Genomic DNA, 23411 nt, shown 5'->3' on the forward strand with positions numbered 1-23411 from the left:
GCGGACAACTCTATTAACTGAACAGAAACGTTGGTAACCAGACATTGAGAAAGCAGCCTTAAATTCGTTATTTTTTCCAATGAAATTTATTTGAATTAAACCTCAGGTACAATCCCTTGGATTCTTATACCGACAAAAACGTTTTCGCCTTTATTCGCAAAAAAAAATTTCACTGTATTGAAAAATTTATTATACTTGTATATTATAATTTTAAATCAAATAAAAACTAGTTTTGCTTATAATTCCAAAAATCGCACTAAAAGTGCCCCCTAATAAGATCGATAGAGTTTACTGAAATAGTATATATAGTATACCTTCTGTTTTCTACCCCATTTTAGCTTTGCATATAATTATTTGGATAAGACTAAAAAATAAATCTTCGGCTTCCAGATTTTTACATAACAAACACTTTCAACGGCTGGAAGCTATTCTCGACAAATATAACGGCGCTCTAACTTATGACACAAAAATTTCATGGAAAGGATCCTTATAAATATTTTTAAAGAGCTTAAGTCAGTCTACAGTTTTCGAAAAATCAACTATTTTGGCCTAAAGTGCAGTGCTAAAATAACAAATTCCCTTTTCTAAGCCGTTGTAGTGTCGTTCGAAGCAGTCAACTTCAGTGAAGATGAAGGTACTAGGAGGCTTCCGAACGTTTCCGGTTTAAATTTTGTTTCAGATAGCATAAGTTCCTAGCGTGATTATCGCCCGTAAAGGCCAACTTAAAAGATGTGAGTCCCAAATTTTGTTCGAAAGTCGGCTTTTTTTGAAAGTCATGTTATTAACAAGGAATGAGCGTTAAGTGCGGGTTTAACCGAATATTTCATACTCTTGCAACTTGCAATAATCAAAGCCGTGGAAATACCTTAGGTACATAAGGTTTTTCGGTATTATGGCCGATTCACACATTGGCCGATATATGCGTCATAGGGTTATCCAGAAGTTCGAAAATCTTTATATTAGGTATATGGGGGCTAAGGGAAGTATTGTTAAACGATTCAAACCATTTTTGATACTGAGAAATACTATTATCAGGAAAGGTTTCTGTCTGAATTTCAATTATATGTATATCTAAAAAATTGACCGATATTTTTGGTCCAGAGTCAAATATTGGTGCTGGGGTCCATATATACGATACATGGAGGCTTGAACAGTTTCGGTTCGATTTGCACAAATTTTAGTCATAAGGTGACACACTTCAAAGGCACCGTTTGTAGGAAGTTCTATTTCGTTACATTAATTGCTTCTTGATTTATTAACATCAACATCTTTTCCTCTCTCCCAGGCTAAGTTGCCAAATTAGGTAGTTTCTGCGATCTCGTCACCGATTAAACTCTGACAAGAGTCTAAGGTATTGCAACTAAGGTTAAAATGATTCACACAAATATTTTTCAATTGGAAAAATTATTCATTGTCCATTTCACATCTTTTTTTAATTTTGAACCTTATTTTTAAAAATAATTTTTTTTTGACATTTTCTGGTCTATGGAGATGAAAATTTAAATCTTCTAGTTTCATTACAAAAACCTGCCTATGACGCGCTTATGAGCGTGTAGAATGAGTATACAAAATTTCAAAACTTTTCGTTAAGCAGTTTAAGAGGGATGATCGGACGACAGCACAGATTTTCATGTATTTGCATTTGTGGATATACATACATATATAGAAGACGAAGAAACTAAAAGAAGTTTGTGCTTATATAAATATTGCATATCTCAGATTTGATTTTCATTTCCTAAAGAATGCATAAAACAATATTGCGCCACTTGAACAACGTTGACACGTCGCCAACAACAGCACTCATCACACCTGGCCAACTACATATACACAACTACACACAAGCGCGCGTTTAACTCTCCGAATGTTTATACTTGTGACTTTCACGCAAAATATGTTGCATACCTCTAGGCGTTCGCTGCATACTTTGCGCGCTTTTTATGTGTCCATGCAGTTGTTGTTTGTGTTGTTTTGGCTGATACGTAAAAAAATGTTGAAAGGTGTAAAGACAAGAAAAATTTGCAACAAAGCGCAAAAGAAAATAACAAAAAAAAAAAACGAAAAATAAATAAGGCGACTGGCATTGGCAGCTGAGCATAAGAAACTACAAAGTCAGTAAGGGTAAAAATGAAAACACTATTAGTTGACATAGAGATGCGAAAAACAAATTAATTTGCCACATGAGTGAATGCGAAAGGTGCAACGGCGGCAGTTGCGTAGGGTGAAAAGTCGTGTCTCAAAGTCATTAAAGGTCAATTGGCAGCTTTGATAGTGCGACACTTACAAAGGTGTCTGAAAAATAGATAAAAACAGCTAAAAATGTTTTTTATGTTTGTTTTGCCTCCTCCTTCAATGTTTCATACTTAGAAGTGACTACAGTTATCTTCTTTAATCCAGTTGCCTTGAAATTTGTTTGCGTATTGAAATTTTACAAGTTCAGTTTACTGCCTTCACGTTTTCATTTCTGGTGGCGGTTTAGTGTGAATCACAGCGCGCCACTTTATTAATTTCTTGACCCATAATCCTTTGCATGCTGCCAAATAAATTTGTTGTGCGCCAAATTTACATTGCGCGTGTCCTTCGACTATTTCGACTATATAAGCACACTCTACTCAAATCTGCTCTGTAAAGTTTATTTTTTATGTGCTTTTTAAATGAGTGCGAAGCATTATGAGCATCAGATTTTAACTGGCAATAATATTTAGGTACAAAACGAGCGCCAAAGTGCTATTCATAACTTTAGATGCCCACAAAAATTTATTATAAATTTTACAAAATTAAGAAGAATTAATTTTAAGCGTTATTTTGAAGTTAAAGATTAATGGGTATAAGAGAAATAATCAAAAAATATGAAAAAAAATGTAATTTTACTTGTTCTGAATTCTATGGCTTTCGACTGAAAGTGTACATAACTTCCTACATAAAGAGTTTAGCTCTGTAACAACTTCAAACACGAATGTAGTAAAATACTAAGGGATCCGGCCACGCATTGCTGTGGTACACATTTTATGCTATTATTCCAATAATAAACTATTCAAAACAGTAAAAAATTTTTTTGCGAGTAAAGGCGAAAACGTTTTTGTCGGTATAAGAATCCAAGGGATTGTACCTGAGGTTGAATTCAAATAAATTTCTTTGGAAAAAATAACGAATTTAAGGCTGTTTTCTCAATGTCTGGTTACCAACGTTTCTGTCCAGTTAATAGAGTTGTCCGCTTAATAGATTGTACTGAATAAACATCAACAATGTGTATGGTTAATATAGATGTCCGCTTAATAGGACGTCCATTTAATAGAGCTTTCACTATATTCTTTGTATACGAATTTTTTACTATCCTATCTTCTAAGTTGGTTTGAACTGAACACAGTGTGCTAAATTTTACTAAAATCGGTTCAGTAGTTTGGCAGTCCATCGCGGACAAACAATGTGACACGTACTTTTTATATATAAAGACTAATAGACAAGACAATATATGTATGTATGAATAAACAGATTTAAATGTTGACTGGTTTTTTTTTCAAACTTTCTAGACTGGATTTAAGGCCACAAGTAATCCAATATGCGAAAAAGTTGAACTTGCGGTCGAAGTCGCAGAAAAAATGGCAAAATTTTTAAGCGGTTACAAGGGTTTCACGGCTTCAAAAACAAAATAAAGAAGCTATTTGTATTAATTAAACAACCACTAATAATTTTCTATACTGCGATTCATGTTTATTGTCTTCAATCGACTCAAAATTGGCCATATTGAAAAAGGTAAATTCGGTGGTTGCGGCGCGATTTTGATTGAAAATTTGTAAAAACCAAGAGCTGTCAGTCCATAATTTGGTATCTTGATAACATCTCTAGAATATTGTCCTAAATTCTCAAGTCTATACGAGTATAAGTTTTGAAGATAGTTGCGTGAAACTGTGTTTTCAAAGTCGGTTGTCAAGATTTCTAACAAACTATTCAACCTATCTTAATGAAATATAATTTAAGTTTTTGAATTACTTACAACCATATGTATAAATAAAAATACAAGTCGAGAGATTTTTAACAAAATTTTCATTTTTTTTTTTTGGAAAACGTCTGACGAAAGTACTATATTTACTTATTTTGTTTTTTCTTGGTCGAATACTGAGTTTATGATCTTAATTAAAACATATATTTTCTTTTTATGAGGCAGTAAGAAAATCTGTTGTACACGCAGAGGCAACTTTTTCACGGGGGGCTGCTGGAAATTTCAATATACTATACAACTACTACTACTAAATTTTTTCCTTGGAAAATTTCACATCTTTGTACAATATCTACAAGTATGTTGGGAATAATAAAAAGATTGAGCAAATACTAAATTATTTTATCAAAACAAAAATTATTAAAATAAGGCAGTTTCTTGCTCGAAGAAAACTATATAATCACATGGCAGCCTAAAAGAGGCGATTTTAATTAATGTAATAAAATTGTGCTGTCAATTGTATATAAGTTTTAAGGGTATATATACATATTTATACATATTTTCAGAATGCACATTACATTTTTTAAGAAAAAAATTTAATATTTTTCTAGTTACACGCTATGCTCAACGGCGCTAAAAAAGGCTCTCTACTGTTGTAGCGATTCTGGCCTTCTCCATGAATAAAACCTAGAAAATCTCAGTAGAAGATATTGTTCGCACAGTGACCTACGGTCGAAAAAATAAAAAAAAAACGATTAAACGAAGGCGTTTTTAAAAAAAAAGTACAGTTTTACCCACAATTTAGGTAGTTTGTGGTCTACCAAATTCGATTTTTGATCAGAACATGCAGAAAAAATTCATAGCGATCGGTCTCCGAGTTTATTCAAGAAAATTCGAAAAAATGTGAATGCAAATACAAAAAAAAAACGAAAAATGCTGTAAAAATACGCGTTTGAGGATATAATACTTATAGAGCTGATCGAACTTGGCGGCTACATTTTAGAAGGCTGTAACTCAAAACTGTTTGAGATATCGATTTAAAATTTTAGTGGGTTATTTTTAAAGTTATCGACCATTGAAATATGCACAAAATCGATTTTTAAAAATTTCACATTAGGTGTGTCTCTTAAGTCGACTGCAATTATTTTTTATACTATGATTTTACATGATAAAATATAGCGGAAGAAAATGAATCCAAGGAGCACAGTGTACTTGTATTTTATAGTGATTACTTGGGTCTTAACATTCCTTTGGAAATTAGTTTAGAAGTTCGAATTTTATCCGAATTAATTAATGCCAGCAACAATTCAGAATACTCAGCAGCCAAATAAATATTGGCGGTTTTTGGTATCGGGGCAGTTTTATTAACCGCTTTTTCGAAAACTAATGATGATTTGTATGCAAAATACATCCTTTAAAATGTGTTGGCCTGCAGTATGTTCCACTATTCACACTGTCTTTTATATTATATTCACTATATTTCAGTTGTAAAGAATCGAAAATACCAGAATTATTGGCAGACAGCAGAACGTGTTTATTTATGAAAGCAAGCAATTTGCCTATGACACAAATTATGATTGAAATTCGCTTTAATAGCAACAAGGAATATGCATTGACATCTGTAGTCTTGCTCTTGCATAATTTTTCTTAGTTATGCGCACTTTGCCACGCGACATTTTCGGTTGTATCTCTGTTGTTGGACATTTTTGTGTCAACAAAGGATTATGTAGCCAAAAATAATTGACTGACTTGTCTGGGAAATGGCATGAACACGCTGCTCTTTGCTGTTTGCTGAAGTCTTAATGTTTTGAGCTCTGCTCAGTACCATGATTGATGCACAACGTAGTTTTCAACAAAAAACATTAGTGCAATGTGTTTCGGTGTTTTATTTTTAGTAAGAAAATATATTTATATCTAATATAAATAATAAATATAAATTTTGTTAATAGATGTCGTTGCAGTCGAATAACTCCACTGCTACCAATCACATTGTGTCACACCCTATAGTGTTGGAAAGGTGAGATTTTAAGCTTCATTTAACCAAAAAAAAAATAATAATTCGGGTAGGTTGAAAAAAAGTTACAGCTGTTCAAATATGAGTGAAAATATTTTGAAATTTTTGTATAAAAAAAGGGAAGAACGCCACGCAAGCCACCAATGAAATTTGTGAAGTTTACGGAGAGGATTCTGTACCAGTTCATGTAGCAACAATGGTTCGCTCGCTTTCGTTCTGGAAATTGCGATGTGAAAGATGCAACTCGCCCTGGTCGACTTATCGTTGAAAAAGTCGATAAAGTTATGGAAAATATTGACCAGGACCATCACATAAGCAGCTATGATATCGCTAAGGATCATTCATCATCAAACGGTTTGGAACCATTTAAAAAAGGCTGGCTACAAAAAGAAGCTCGATTTTTGCTGAAACGAAATCGACGAAAAGTGGATAAAATAATGTGTGAAAAAGATCGTGGTCCAAGCGTCGTAAAGCTCAACAAGTGGTCGCAAAGCCAGGATTGACGCTTCAAAAGGTTATGCTGAGTGTTTGGTGGGATTGGAAAGGCGAACTGCTTTAGCTTGGTAAGCCGATTGATTCTACATTTTACTGTCAACAATTGATGAAATTGAAGCAAGCAATTGAAAAACACAGCCAGAAATGATCAACAGAAATGGCTTCGTCTTACATCAGGACAACGTTAGACCACACACATCTTTGATGACTCGGCAAAAACTGGAAGATCTTGGCTGAAAAGTTTTAATGCATCCACTATATAACCCTCCTATCATCGGACTACCATTTGTTTCGCTCAATGCAGAACTCCCTTAATGGAGAAAAGTTGGCTTCAAGAGAAGCCTGTGAAAATTACTTGTTGCAGTTTTTCGCCGTGAAACCAGAATAGTTTTACACTGCTGGAATAATATCTCTAGCGGAAAATGGCAAAAAGTGGTCGACCAAGATGGTACATATTTGGTTCATTAAAGTTCATTAGAAATATTAAAAAAATAAGTTGAAGTTTGATTAAAAATACGAAAAGGCTTTTTCGACTACCCAATTTTTGATTGTTTTTGCTTCATTTAACAATTATACGACCACAAAGCTGAGCTGAAGTGTAGTGAGGAAAGAGTTACGAATCGAACACCCCCTTTAATATTAGTGGTATACATAATTCCCGTAGTTCAACATAGGCTTCGTTTCTTTGCAGGCAGCTGGTGCTTTGAGTAATTTCCAATAGTTTTCAAAAAAAAGTCGAATTATTTTAGCGAGTGTTCGTTTGCCGCTCGGCTACCAGAAAATAGCGCTAATTTAATCACTGAAAATGGTCTCCTTTCCCATATTGAACTCCGCGAATATAGCTGAACATCAACCTTTGGTTCACATTTTCGCCAAAGATATTGAAATAATTTAAACTTCAACCGCTTTTTATCTTTTAATTGATTTTAATGAAAAGTTTCCCTATTATCTGCAACACAAAATGCACGGTCAGAGCCACAACGCTCTTATCCTTAGTAGCGCCGCACTTCTGCTATTATGATTATTCCAACGGCAAACTATGAAAGTGTAAATTTCAAATGATAACAAAACAAAGTGACTGCGCAAAGGCTGCGACTGGCCTTCTTCAGCAGTGAGTATTTGAAAAGTGCTGAGTCAGCAAGGATTTCTCAGCAAATGAGGACACGCGAATCACAACTGTCGGCATTACGGCTAAAAGCTTTGGCGTGTGTTTAAAGTGCGCTGGCGGCTGGTCAAATAGAAGCAGTTAGTTGGGAGACAGATTTGCTGCTTTTGAGACGCTTATAGTCTTAACGAAATTGGCGAGCGTGCTGTGCATTTGTCGACGTTATTTATTTACATTTGCGAAGGAGTTCCAAGTTGAACCAATGGTTGGTGGAAAATCATACAATTCGGTGCTTAGAAAATGGGGTCGTTCTGGTGTTGGCTGGAAATGCGTGAACGTGGTCATGAGATTTAGTTGAACTTGATTTCCAGGATATAAAGTATGTTTTTGCTTTATTTTCCTCTGTTAATTACCGACCATATTGTGAACTAAATCAGCTGCTCGGATTCCAAGGCATATTCGTTTTTATATACGAGTAATTATATAGTGAGCTTTTTCACGACTAGGTCGAATCGAGAAAAGAAAGTTGAAGGAGGAGTTTTCTGCAAGAAGCTCTCCCTCTAACTTTTTTTTTAGCTGCCAGACTTTTTATTCTTTTTTGTCGGTAATAGCCTTGTTTACAACAGGGAACCAGACTAATGTAGTGTTTTTTTTAGAAAGAAGGAGCTGCTATTAAGGTATCAGTTGATATACTGCTCCGGTGTGCAGCCTCTTTCAGAGAGGTGATCCGACCGCAGCGGGATAATACCAGCGCTGAACTCGTAAACTGTGTCTCAAAGGAAGTCAAAGAATGTCTGCCTTCGCAATAGCATCAAGTTACTTCATATTCAAATTCCTTTGGGTGGCTGGTCATAGTGGATTGGGTGGGAACTTTGGATCTCACATGCACTTACCCGGCGTTGGGCAACAACCAGCTTCTGAGCGTCGACGTGGTTCTACAGAGGAACACAGGAGATCTACTGGTCCACTTGCTATTAGAAAAGTGCATCTTGCCGCAATCGTAACAGTTTTTAGACGACATTGTCCATATGTTTTCATGCGGTAAGGTTAAAAATTTTATGGGACGCATGTTGTATAAAAGAAGATGAGACAAAAACAAAATTTCTCTTTAATTTGCCAACCTTTGCCAGAGTGAGGTTGAAACATTTCGGTAGTTTTGCTTTCTTCGATTTAGGAGGAAACTAATATTGGCTGTTCTAACAAAATTTTGATAAGCTCAAAGCGATTAGTCGACTTATGAAGGTGTTATGATCAATTATATAGGAGTTTTAATGCGTTCTAAACGGTCCAAGTGAGATCCCTGTTAGGATCAACCTCTAACCTATAACGCACTAGAGGTGACTGGTTAGAGAAGATAATGTAATGTAATGATGAATTCATGATCTTATCATAAACTTATATAAATTTCACAATTTGTTAGACGCGAGTAACTAGCTCACCAGCTTATACCAATTCTGTCATGGGTGTTAAGTGGTGGGTATCGTTAGGAGGGTTACTGAGCTGTTCGGTTTGTATCCGGCTAAAATTCAAACTCAGTGATTAGACAAATAATCAGTGCGATTTCCAGATAATTTGGATTTTTCTCCCTAGCGCCAGCTAGTGTCCTTACTAACCTCTGAAAGTGGCGAAACGAACAGGCGGGTGTTATAAACAAAGTAAAATGACATAATCAAATATAATTAAAAATGAAAGATGTTATACTCCATTTTGCCTTATTCTTGCTTTCTTGTGTACATTTTTAATTATAAGAGCCTCATTCAAATTTTGCTAGTAAAAAGTGGTGAATCGAATGCGTCTATTACCTTTCTCTTTCAGATATCCTTGTCACTCTCTTTATACAATTTAAATATAATAAATGCTAGTATTTTGCATTAGCACGTGTTAGTCTCCGGTTTAAACTTTCTATGCTCTCGGCCTACCTCAATTTATCGCTTTAAGTTCCATCAACCGCATAACCGTGTCATAATTCTCAATAAATGTCAGCGGCGCTCACAAATTGCCGTCGACATTGTGTCATGCCGGCATTTTTACCACAACAATCGTTCAAAACGGTAAAGAACGCGCTTCCGTTTTTATACAAGTGCTCATACATTAGGATGAGGTGGCAAGTAAAAATGTATTTTTTTTTGGTTTTTGAGCTCCATTTGTTTAGAAAATATATGTATGTGGAGTCATTGTTGAGTATTTCATATATTTGTTGAATGGTTCTTATTACAAATTTATGTGCTTTAGGAAGTTCCTCTGGTGATAAGGTGGATGGGAACAAAAGAGTACCAAAGTGTATTCCAATTTCTTCTTCAAAGTATTCATATTTATCATTTACTTAAGTTTAAGGGTAGGTCCAGACATTATACGCATTTTATGTCTGTATACACAAGTATGATTTACATTAATTGTTCCAGCCAAGGTAGATTACTTTTTCTGAGGTAAGGTCGCTGATGATGCTTGCTCTCAAAAGTCACACTTTTCCAAATTCAGTTTCGGTTCAAATATTGAGTAGTCGAAAAAGTCTTTTCGTACTTCTAATCAAACTTCAACTTATCTTTTTTTATATTTATACTAATAAATAAATAAACAAATATGTACCATTCTGGTCGACCACTTTTTGCTATTTTTCTGCTAGAGACATTATTCAATCAGTGTAAATCAAAATTTCGAAATTTCCAGAACGGAAACGAGCGGACCATTGCTGTGCTACACGAACTGATTCAGCATCGTCTCCGTAAACTTCACAAACTGCGTAGCATTCTTCCCTTTTTTATACAAAAACTTCAAAATATAGTGAATTTCTTCATTATTTCCACTAATTTTTGAAGAGCTGTTACTTTTTTTCAACTTCCAATTAATTTTTTTTTGGTTAAATAAAGCTTAAAATCTCACCTTTCCAACACAATATAGTATGACACAATGTGATTTGTAGCACTGGAGATATACCAATGCTACGACATCTATTGATAAAATACGAAAAGACATTTTCGACTACCAATAATATTATAGGTTTTTAAAAATTTGGACTTCATTGAAATATTTATTGAATATATTATAAATATTCTTACTTTTAAGCTCCAGAATGCGATAGAAAGTATTGGTTCCGAGGTTCGGTGTTTGTGTTAGACCTTGAAGCATGAATACATAGTCTCCTATACCTCAATATATATACATATATATATATATATATATATATATATATATGAATGCTCCAAATCAGATATCAAAACTATATTTTTAAATTGCTCTATAACTATCAGAATTAAAAAAAAAATTCCAGATGGATGATGTAATTCGACGATCAAATCATTTTCTATGTCTTAAGTCGAGTGAAAGGTTCAAGCGAAAACAATCTTTTCAATTTGACAGAGAAATTTGTGTTTTTAGATTTATTTTAAGCATTATGTCACACCATACATTTTTGGAGTATCTTTGATTTCGATATATTAATATAGCAACTCTTGTAGTAAAGCTCCTTACGACGGGAAAATTGGCTCAAATATGCTCAAATATTATTAATTGTATTCCAGTATCTTTAAAAAATTGTAGATCTTATAGCGAAATCCTCTCCTTGGCTTTAATATACATATTAGAATTTATTATTTCTTTAAAGGAAGTAAACGGTTAAAATTTATGGAATTATACCAATGTAAGATAAAGCTTAAAAAAATTTAGTTCTTTTGTTGTTGTTTTAAATGAATATATGTATGCTTGAAAGTCGCTGAACCACCCCTATACTACTAAGAGACTTAAAGCTGTGTACGCTGGGTGTAACAAAGAACACACGCACTCATACACTAAGAGATGCGCTTAAAGACTGCGTTTTGCATATTTCTAGGCGCAAATATGCGAATATCCTTCGCCACTCCATTCTACCATACAACGTGCAGTCATAAGTCAGCGACTCTGTCACTTTGTGTATTTATTATAGGCGAGTGTGATAATTTATATGCGGTGGTGTCAAGTGTGCTACGCACAAATAACACTTACGCATACACATATACGAAGGATTATTTGCATATTCAAGCAAATATACAAAAGAAGTTAATGTTAACTAAAACCAGCCGTTAAGTTTAGGAAGGCGAAAAGTTTAGCTAAACTAAGCGGTGAATTCAAAAAATAGATAATTTTTTTTTTTTTATAAAAGCAAGAAATAACGGTAACTTTTGCTGCGCTGCTTTCTTTGGTATTCAAAAATCGAATATTTTAAAAAAATTTGAAAATAGTATCTTTAAAATATTTTCCAATTAAGCAAATAAGTTTTAACTGTGGTGAATTATGTGCGCACGCAACAGGTGTGTTGGTCTCACTAACACATACACATCTGCAATTGCTCACAAATCATGTGCATGACAGCTGCAGCGCCAACAACAAAGTGCTCGGTAATATAAACACAACAACAACGCCAACCTCACAAGCCACCAGCTGTGTTTATGGACATGCAAACATAAAAGAGCGTGTGTATGTACACACTATATATAGGGTTTATAACCCTTTCCGTGTGTGCGGCGTCTCTTTATGCCATATTTTGCTGGCGTCGGCATGGCTATCAGTGATTTGCTGCCGCCATCGCTGGCAAGCGTGAAATGGCAAACAAGCGAGGCGTTAAAGTCAATAGATAATACTCATGGGTACACATTCATATATATACATACATATATACATACATACATGCAAACACACATACATAGTTGTAGGCAAATGTACGCGTAATAGACACGTGATAATCTGTTGATTCTCCAGCGGCATTTGATGTTTCCACAATCATTTTATTATCCATTGCCGCGCGCTATATTAAACAGTTACTCGCGTATTTGTATGTGTGTTAGCACTGGCCAGCTATCATAAACTTGTCAGTACAACTGGTTGGTGATATTTACTATCACGCCTGTCATATAAACAATAATTTTGTTGTGTTTCTGCAATGCTTTGTGGGGCAGCTGGCGCTTTTCTCACCGTAGCTGGGAGATTAACGACTGGTGAAGATGATGACTCGCCCAGTTATTGGCGAAGGTTTAATATTAATTAATGTAAACAATAATGGATATGCTGATAAAGTGCGGAAAAATAACAAAAAAAAAGTAGTAACAAGAATTTCAAGAAAGATTGCTGAGAAGAAAATGTTAACGATGGCCAACAGACTGGTGTAAGCAGTGGTTCTTTCAAGAGTGTTGAAATGTTGGATTTGATATTTGCCTTTGGGTAAAAATATCAAATCTTTGCGCCTATTTTAGTAGGAAAAATAATGCCATAATCATTCGGAGGCAAACTCTGAAAGTAATAAACATGGACGCATTAAGAACAATGCGGAATCGCATGAAGAAAAATTTTAAGCATTCGAATACCTGGCAAGGTATATTAGAACTTGATTTTTGGAGAGAGTAGATTATAATATAAGTCATTCTGGGAGACATTTTTTACGTGGCGGGTCTCGAACCCAGCGCCCTACCCAGGGGGGGGGGGGCGATGTTTCACCTTCCCACTTTAGCTCGGCTTTAAACGGATGTTTTTTAGCTACCCAGAGGATACTTGGTCTAAGACCGGAAGTCGTGAGCTGTTTGGACCATAGGGAAATGACTCATTTCTGGTCATTCCCAACTGAATGAGGCTCAGAGAACTTTCCTCACTGCTATATGTTGCAGACGTAGGGACAATAACAGCATCTGAAGAGTCGGCGTTAGGAGTTTTCAAGAGAAAGGTTCTGTGGAAAATTTATAGTCCTTTGCGCATTGGCAACGATGAATACCATAGTCGATGGAACGATGAGCTGTACGAGATATACGAAGACATTGACAGACAGACATTAAGAGACAGCGGCAACGCTTGATATGTCGTCCGATTGGATGTCGTCCTGCTCTGACAGTATTCGATGGGACAAGCTGAAGAAGAGGAAGACCTCCACTCCTTTGGAAAGACCAGGGGTCAAATCGTTACACCCGTGCACGGATCGGCAAACATACGAAAGAAAATTACGTGATACGTCAATCGTATGCGGTGATTGCCATTACGACATACTATAGCTAACGGATCGTAATGTATTTTGAATTCGCAATAGTTTTTAAATTGCATGTCATCATGCCAGATTACGATAGAAGCGTTACAATCACGTATGTCATAATACGGGCTTTTACGTGACGAGTGATATGTTCACGGATGTAACGATTCGACACCAGGTGGAGAAGGACCTGGCTACACTTGGAATCTCCAAGAAGTACATAAAATGCATTTGGCGATTTTTAAGATGAGTGAAATTATTGACAAAGATATTCCATTAAATTTTGTGTGCGGAATAAAAATTCTGGTGCTGAAACTATCAAAATTTTGGAAAAGGTCTTCAGCGATAATTGTTGTTCGCGAGCAAATGTTTTTGATTGGCACAAAATAATTCAAAGAAGGTCGAGAACACGTTGATGATGAATCAAGTTCAGGACAGTCTTGAACATCAACTGATGATCAACACGTCAATAAAAGAAAGCAACTGATGTTTGAGATTCGACGATTAATAGACAGAGATGTTACTGGCATTGTTGAAATATCGCAAAAATCAGTGAAAACCATTTGGAAATATCATTCGGGCCTAAGAAAAGCGAAAGCACGTTGGTTCCAAAATCGTTAAATTTTTTTCGAAAAACAACGTCGCGGTAACGTCTGTGAAGTAATGCTTTCCAACTACCAGGAGCCATAATCCATGCTTTCGACTCGGAAACAAACGATCAATCGACCGAAAATCGTGGCAAAGGTGAGCCGAAGCCGAAAAAACCACGTCAAAGCAGATTAAAAATCATGTTAACAGTTTCTTCGGTTATCGAGGTGTGTTGTGTTCCGAATTCCTTCCGACTGTGCAAACTGTCAACAAGGAATACTATTTAAGTGTTGTGCGTCGTTAAGCGAAGATATACATACGAAGAACGTCATAAAATTTAGTTAAAAGACAGTTGTAATTCAAGCAATTTATGGAAAAGTCGTATCTAGTATTTAAAGTTTGTTGCACCGAAATTACTATTATATTTTTATCAAAAGCAAAAGATTCCATAGAAGGACTGATCGATCACTTTGTATATGCTATAGTGGTCCAAAAATCTGGAATTGTTGCGAATGTTTGAAAAGGTTGAAAAACACAAGACTACGAGTAGTACAAAGACTTCAAAGACGGACGATAGATCGTTGAAGACTTGCCTCGTTCTGAACGACCTTCAACCTCTACAACTGAGGAAAATATTAAAAAATGGATGATATGGTGCTTGAAAATCGTCAGGAAAGTGTTGGGGAGATGGCAAGAGAGCTCGATATCTCTCGCGAATCCATTCGAATGATTTTGGTGGATATTTAGGGTATGAAACGCGTTATTGTCTGTATCGTCCTTTGGAATTTTACATATCAAACAAGTCAACAATTATGGGAATGTAGGGAAAAAAAAGAGCCATTTGATGTATCATGAATTTGTTCCGGAGAGACAGACGGTCAATAAGGAGTTCTATTTGGTCGTATTAAGGCATTTGCGTGAGAAGATCCGTCGAAAACAGAACACGGAATTGTAGAAAAACATTTCATGGATTTTACGCGTTGATTATGCACCGTCGCAACGAGCCACGATTGTAACCGAAATTAAAGCCAAAAACGCAGTGAATACCATCGATCAACCACTTTATTCACCAAAATTTTTTCTTGTTCTTTTTTCCCGTTTTCAGTCGATCGAAGAAACAAAATTCGAAGAAGGAGCTGAAGATTATCCCATAAAGGCTTATGAAAAGTGTTTCGAGGACTGGAAAAATCATTGACATAAGTGTACCACATCTGGTGGGGATTTCTTTGAAGGCGACAAAGTAAATATTGATCAATAATTAAATATTTTGCGTTTTATTTACAATTACTTTTTGTCACGATGTATATATGTATACTTACATATATATTATGCGACGTTGCCTTCTGGACGTTACAAATTTCGTCGCATTGCCAATATATTTTGAATTTCCTTTTACGGAGCTTTTCACGTTACTAACTACGTAACTAAATCTTTGCTAAGCAACATTCAAATTAGAAGTTGTCCATCGCCATTAACTGATACTTAACGATCTATAAAAATTTGCAGCAAAACAAAGAAAAAATAGAAATTCCAAAACTCAATTTCCGAGTTTTTATCGGGTGGTGACACTTTATTGCATATACGTTTTACACCCCATTTATGTACAAAGTACCTTCTAGCACTACTTATCCAACCCTGGAGCAAATATTTCCAGCCAATTAGCCGTGACATAATTAACCAAAATAATTAATTAACACTTTTACACCGTCATCGAAGTTCAAACGCAGACTTTGTTTCGCTTAACCGAAAACAGCGCCGCAGAATGCGTAAGTCAAGCCAACAACAACGCTAATATAAACACTAAAACAATATGGACGACAATAAAGTTTAATCCAATTTCGAGCCAGCAGCGTGTTCGGCAGCGGATGTCTCCAAGCAAAAGTGTGGCGACCAAAAGAAAGCAGCTTAAGGCTAACACGCAAATAAGCGAAGAAGGCAACAACAATAAGGGGAGGGAGTTACTCCCATACAAAGAAGTTTTGCCTTTTTAATAACGAGGGCAGTATGATAACACAGTGGATTTTGTAAGCATACCTTTTTAGTAAATTCTAAGACTAAAAGAGGGTGTCGAAGTAGCATTTTCTTGTAATATAAGAGTGTCAGATGTGAGAGAAGTGAAAGGTTCTACCGATCCAGTTTTTCTAGTTGCTTGAAAGCAAATTATTCCCAAAGAACCCTAAATTGTTTCCTCTCCTTCTTTACTGGTGTATACAACGCTTAAGCGTTTATAGCCGAGTTAACAACAGCGCGCCAGTCGTTTCTTCATTTCGCAATGCGGCGTTAAGTCGAGATACCAAGTGCCGCCAGGTCCTTCTCCACCTGGTCTTTCCTACGAAGTGGAGGTCTTCTTTTTCTTCTGCTTCTTCCGAAGGGTACTGAATTGAAAGTCTTCAAAGCTGGAGTGTTTTCTTCCGTCTGGACAACATGACCTAGCCAGCGCAACCGCTGTCTCTTAATTCGCTGAACTATGTGAATGTCGTCGTATATCTTATACAGCTCATCATTCCATCGAATGCGATATTCGGCGTTGCCAACGCGCAAGAGACCATAATCTTCCGCAGCACCCTTTTCTCGAAGGCTCGTAACGTCGACTCATCAGATGTTGCCATCGTCCAAGCCTCTGCACCACATAGCAGGACGGGGATGATGAGTGACTTATAGAATTTTATTTTTGTTCGTCGAGAGAGGACTTTATTTCTCAATTGCCTACTCAGAGCGAAGCAGCATCTGTTGGCAATAGTTATACTGCGATGGATGCCATTATTGTTGCTGTTAATACTGGTTCCAAGATAGACGAAATTACCTCCGACTTCGAAGTTGTGACTGTCAACAGGCAATCAGCCTTACCAAGAAATAAAGCAGTAGACGGAGCCAGAAATTAGAATTCTCTCTGAACTTCTACCTTCATATCATGGGCTTTTTCGCGCTTCCGCTGTCGAAAGACACATCGTCGAGCCTTTTCCCCACTGTTCTGTTTTTTTTCTCATGGTTAAACCGATGAAACCAATCCAACAATTTTTTTATGGATATCGCATCATTTAAGCATTCGAGGGAACTCGATAAAAAGTTGACTCTTTTGACTAATACTGAAAAGACTTTCTTTATATTCATTTCTAACTTCAATGCAGTTTTACGACGTTCCAGTTCGTGGAGTACGAAATGTGCCGAAATCACACACAACTTTGATAAATTTTCGTTCCAAATCACCACGTTTTTATCTCACTACCCTCGTACTCGTCTATTTGTACGTGCTTAAGAAACAACAAAGTTGAAAGAATTCCTCAACTACTTTATAACAGTTTATTTAACGGATTTAGCAAATGCGTAGGTGCTGTGGAAAGCGCGAAAGAATAATTGAAGCAGAAAAAAACTTGAAAAAGTAATTGTGACATTGGCCGGAAAGCCATAAATGAGACTTTAACAAGGACATTATCTATTCATTATTTTACAAGCGAGCAACGGAGCAAATAGGGGAAAAAATACCACAAAGAAGTGTGGCATGCAACAAGTGGTGTGCAGCTATGGGAAAAGAAATGTGGCAATAAGTCAGCAACTGTAAATGCTCGTAAGCGCGTAAGTAACCCAACTGTTGACTTGGAACTGGCCTGCAGACTGGCTAATAATTCTCGGTTGATCTTTCTCATATCCGCCGTGGCAATGAGTTTTTGTTGACAACAATGCCAATACGATTGTGTGCCTCCAATACATATATGTATGTGTGTGTGTGATCGTGTTGCATGGTTCTGCGGCAGGTGCTGATGTGCGCCGTAAAGTGAAATCGTCTTTTACGGAAGTTTAGTAGCAGCAAAGACAGTCTTTTTTGCGCTTCCACAACAAAGCGCCATTCGAGCTGCTGATGATGACGTTTGCACGGCGGATGCGGAGGGTTGAGACATGGCTGCGCGCGGTGCGTTGGTGCACCATTACAATATTGCTGCTCTCCGTCTATCTGTCCGTCCGCCCGTTCGTCTGTCGGCATCCGGTTAATGAACGACTTTGGCGCAAATTACAGAATTGCTACAGCAACCGTGGCATTTCGTTCTCTGCTGCCATAAAGCAGCCCTAGCAAAGTGAAATACGAAGAGCGAACGAAAGGTGTTGTGGAAAAAAAGCGACAACTTGCAGCTAAGATAACTAGAAAGCACGTCAAATGTGACGTGAATGGCACTTACGCATTTGTTGTTGCAGCAAGTATTGCTTCCTAATTATTTGCCCGTTTGAATAAATAGTTGTTTGTCTGTAAGTCCAAAAAAATACTCGCTGGAATCGAAATGTATCGACAATGAAGTTTTATGCTTCGGTGAAAAGACCGAATTTTCTACAGAATTTCAGCTGACGAATGAAAGTTCTTTGAAATAAATTGGCTTTTAAGAATTATAACAAAAAAAATATAATTCTCTTATACAAAAATTTCAAAATAATTTCTTCATGTTTTTCAACTGCCCCGAATTTAATTTTTTTTGCTAAATGAAGCTTAAAATCTCAACTTTCCAACACTACGTGTTATGACATAATGTGATTGGTAGCACTGGAGATATACGACTGCAACCAGATCTATTGACAAAATACGAAAAAACTTTTTCGACAACACAATATTTCGCATTTTTCTGTGAATCCCTCAACATGAAATGCACAAGTGACGAATCGAACAAGCAACTCGTGTATATTAAATATAATGACATTCTCAAATCGAAGGAGAGTATGCAATTTTATGTATTTATTGAGATGTATGATAGAGCTCTCTTGTAACTTATTGTTGCTTTCGTATGCACGGTTTTTGAAAAGAGAGCCAAATGGCGAAGAAAAGAAAGTGTTGATGTAAGATAAGACTAGTGGAACGGGTGTCCGATTTTTCAATAAAATTATTCATACTTCAGTATATTGTTGCTAGCTTTTTAGTTTTGTAAAAGCTCCACAAACTTGCCGATTGCTTGATTACTCAGTGAAGCTTAAGATTTGCGATTAAAGAGATTCTTAAATTTAAATATCAGTTTAAAAATATTTTTTTTTGTCTTTTCACAGTAATAATTGTTAGGCTTATATGAGAATGACAAATCTGAAGCAGCTCTTACAAGTATATTAAAGAATTACAATTCTTAAGGGGTTACATATGTATACGGGTTTCAAATAATCTAATTTTTTTATGGTCTTATTAAATTTTATAACACCTCTAGAATATTGTTCTAAATTTTCAATTTGAATCGAGTAATAGTTTCGGAGATACAGCTTTAAGAACTAGAGCGCTCGAGGATAACTGGGCTAAGTGTGCTGTTTTTAAGCGCGTTTTTTCTCGAAACTGTGTGTTTTGAAGTCGATTGGAGAGATTTCTCGAGAACTACTGGACGAAAGATTTTTTTCGATTACAGTTATTAAAAAAAAATCTCTCGTAATTTTAATTTTTTTGGAAAAATGTCTGCCAAAATCCAATTTCTGTTTTTATTTCCTTCGCCCAAGTTCTAAGTTAAGCTTTTGACTAAAACACGTATTTTTTCACTTTAGATGATATTGTAAGAAGTTATCCTGCCAACGCGGGCGCATTTTTTTTCCAAGGGGTCACCGGAAATGGCATCGCAATGGTCGAATTTAAGTTACTTTTTTGCAAAAAATTCTGAATTTTTTTATTAAATGTGAATGCTTGGAGCAAAAAAAATTCTAATAAAATATTTAATTTTTATATGAAAAAAAATATTATATATTAAATATGTGTATTGAAAAAACGCTGTTTTTTTTATCGGAGGAAACCCATGTAATCCTTTAAACTTCCAAGTTTTAAATAAAATCGTAAGCTCTTAGTGCTATAATTGAGAATTCAAGGGTCTAGAAACTATGTAAAATTGATCACTAATGTGACATTCATATTATCCGGTGGCTTACTATGTTTAAAACTTATCTACACTTTTCCTTAAACCGTTTGAGAACTCAAAACTCTATTGCTTGAATGAAAAAAAAAAAACAAAAACATCTTTTGGCTCAAAGAGCATAATTTCGAAGTAGAATCCAAGTACATATATGGTACATGCCTATGAGTTTTCCGCGAACACCCCATACGTCCAGTATTATATATGTATGTACATGTTATATACATACAAATGTGTATTTGCTAAGTTTCTACTTTTCCCACACATTCACGAAACCTTGAGGCGTGACGGTAATGAGTAAAGAAATTTCTTTCTCAGTAAATACATATGCATCTGTATGTATGTTTGCAAATTCCAGGTACTTGTGCACCCATGTGTGTCCATATGTGAGTTTCACTGTGAGCCAAAGGAAATTTCTATTTCATCATTGTAAGTGCTTTGACCAATTTGTGTGTGCATCACTTCAAAAATTGGTTACTTAATATTTTTATCCTTCGAGAACGTGCTAGCAAACTGGCAATAATGCTAAAAAATGCTGAAATTTCTCGGTTACACGAAATTTTTGTTAAAAAGGGTGTCACAGGTTTGTAAGCAAAACTAATTAAGAGCAGTTTGAGAAAAAAGTTTTTTTTGCTATAAAAAGTAATTGTTTTTTTTTGCTGTCTTTTATAATGAAGCCTTCGAAATTCTACTCTTGATTAGTAATGTAGATCATTCAAGTAAAAAAGTGAAATATTTTTTTCGCTTGATGCTTCTTCTGCAGTTTCTCCGAGTGTGAGCTCCAATTGTAAAGGATCTGTCCTTAGTTTTGCATTTTCTATTATCTATTTTTTTATGAAATAGAATAGCAAATCTCGCTTCCAACTACTTGTATGAACGCACACCAAGCCACCATACAATATTTGATAACTTTGCATTTATTGCTTACAAATTTTTATGCGAAAAAACTATTTTTTTTTTTCAATTGATTTGTTATAATTTCATTACGCTTTGGACATTTCAGCGTTCAATTCACCTCCTCTGCGGCTCTTTGTTTTTATTACTCAATAGAGTAATGACAGAATTGCTACAAATAACTGTACTTGTATTCTTTGTATTATCCCAAAAAGCTTTCACTATTATTGCTCTAATAGCATCTGCGTGTGTGCGAGTGTCTGTGTGGGTGGATGGGGTGCGAAATTGCGTGTAATTGCTGGCAGTTGTTTTGCCGTTGGTGAATTTCTTAAATAGATTCACACACACACAGATATGCACATATGTATGTGTGTGTATAGGCAATGTTCTCAAATGTCAATCATTAGGTCAACCGAAAAGGCCATCAAATGGATGTGTCTATGTATGTATGTATATACATAAATAGAGCATCATTTGACGGCAAAGACATTTCCTTGATCTCAAATCATTTGGTGTTCTTTCAAATTTGTCGGTGGAAAGGCGAAGATATTTCCTTTTCTGCTTCAAGGATTTCCCGTTAATTTCCAACTACTTGGTTCTTAAAGGTTATCATACATTTTTTTTTGGAAAGAACTCACAAACATTAGCGGAATTTATTTTGAATTCACTTTTGGATGTTGAATACCACTTTATATGAATATTAAACCAAAATCGAGACTTGATTAATTAAAATTTCAGACCCGCTTTAAATTAGAGACAACCGCAGGTTAAAAGGTTCGATTGATTAATTTTCTGCTAATTTCAAATTTTTTTATGTAAAATACCAAAATTCCAAAAGTACTTCCGATCATTAACAAATTGTCTCTGATTTTCGATTTTGACATTTCTTCAGCTATCCTTAGATAAAACAAAAAAAAAATCGGCTGTACGGAAGCCCTTCACAAGTGCATTCTTTATAGTCTCGATTTGTTTATTTGGATCGGTCTGTATATATGATATATACAGCTATATGCTATATTGATCTCATCTCAAAAATTTACTTGCGGAAAAAGACGTCTGAAAAATTTCACATCGTTACCGTAAAAACTGTCGAGACTGCAACAACTGAAGCCGCTCGACTTTTCCAAGCGACATTGCTTCGCTCTATGTGCTCTTGAAAAATTCCAAGACGATTAGACGTTTTCAAGCCAAATTTTGTTCATTTGTTCAACAATAAGGCCTATTTTTGATTCAATGAATATTTGAACAAGCAAAATTGCCGCATTTGAGACGAAAAGCAACATGAAGTGATTCAAGAGCTGCCATTTCATCCAGAAAAAATAACGGTTTGGATTTGTGGGCCGGTAAGATCATCGAGCGATAACCATGATAATCGACTATTCGATGCCTGAAATTGAAGCTTTTTATTTCGGTGACATTTTGTTTCAACAATACGGCGCCACTTCCCACAAATCACATCAATTAATGTATTTATTGAGAGAACACTTCGGTGAGCAGGCAATTTCCTGTTTTGGGCCGATCAATTGGCCACCAAGATCGTGTGATATTAGACTTTTTCCTGTGAGGATATGTAAAGTATAAAGTCTATGCGGACAATCCCGCCTCGATTCAGGCCTTGGAGCAAAATATCACGTGTGTCATTCGCCAGTTACCAATTTTAATGCTCGAATGAGTCATCGAATGGTGGACTTAACGGATGGGTCATCTGAGACGTAGCCGGGCAACAATTGAAAGAGATAATCTTCAAAAAATAAATTCCCAAGAATCTGCTTTCGAGTGATAATAAACATTCCCATTTAATTTGAAGCTTCTGTGGTTTTTTCTTTCAAAAAGTAGGAAACCTCGAAATGGATCACGCTTTATTTTTAAAAATTAAAGTTAGTTTTCACTTTTGGATTATTGAAAAACAATAACTTTCTATATACAATCTAAATTGATTTCATCTTACGCTCAAAAGACTTTCTGAAAGTGGAATCAGTTTTATCAATTCCTCAGTAGGATTCCGGCAAGTGAAATATGTTGAATACTATGTGAATGTCACAAGTGGGCAGCACTGTGTGTAGATGATTCCAAGTACCAAAACCTTTATCAACTTAATTTAAAATATGATATTTATGAAAGATGTCTTAGAGTAATCTCTGCTTAATTTTAGCTACTGAATTGAGGTGCGATTGCGACTTCTATGTGAATTTTATAATTGTAAAAGAGTATTTGTTGGCATCCACGAATTCGCATGTGCTTTGGAATGTTTGAAAAGAACCTCGATTGTCAAAAATCTATTACAGTTGGTACATGCTTTTCAAAAAACCCTATTTTCATGTATTTTTATCTTACGCTAGACTTGTGTTTCGAAAGATTTTGAAAAGTTTTGTACAAAATTATAGCCGACTGCAGTTCTATATTATATACAAGTATGTGGATTTTTTTCAGATGCTGAATTACAATTACAAAATCTCAATTAATGTAGAAACTTATAACGCTGACAGCTAACTTCTTAATCGTCGAATTACTTTAAGTTAAAATGATTTTTATTAATAATG

The 23411-nt window shown here is 35.5% G+C and overlaps 1 protein-coding gene across 1 annotated transcript in view; it reads right to left on the reverse strand.

The window, feature by feature from the left end:
• Positions 1-23411, reverse strand: part of LOC120766396 (allatostatin-A) — a 31935-nt gene that overhangs the window by 6771 nt on the left and 1753 nt on the right. The gene's annotated exons all lie outside the window — the stretch shown is intronic.

Source organism: Bactrocera tryoni, chromosome 1, assembly GCF_016617805.1.
Source record: "Bactrocera tryoni isolate S06 chromosome 1, CSIRO_BtryS06_freeze2, whole genome shotgun sequence".
NCBI classification, from domain to species: Eukaryota; Metazoa; Arthropoda; class Insecta; order Diptera; family Tephritidae; genus Bactrocera; species Bactrocera tryoni.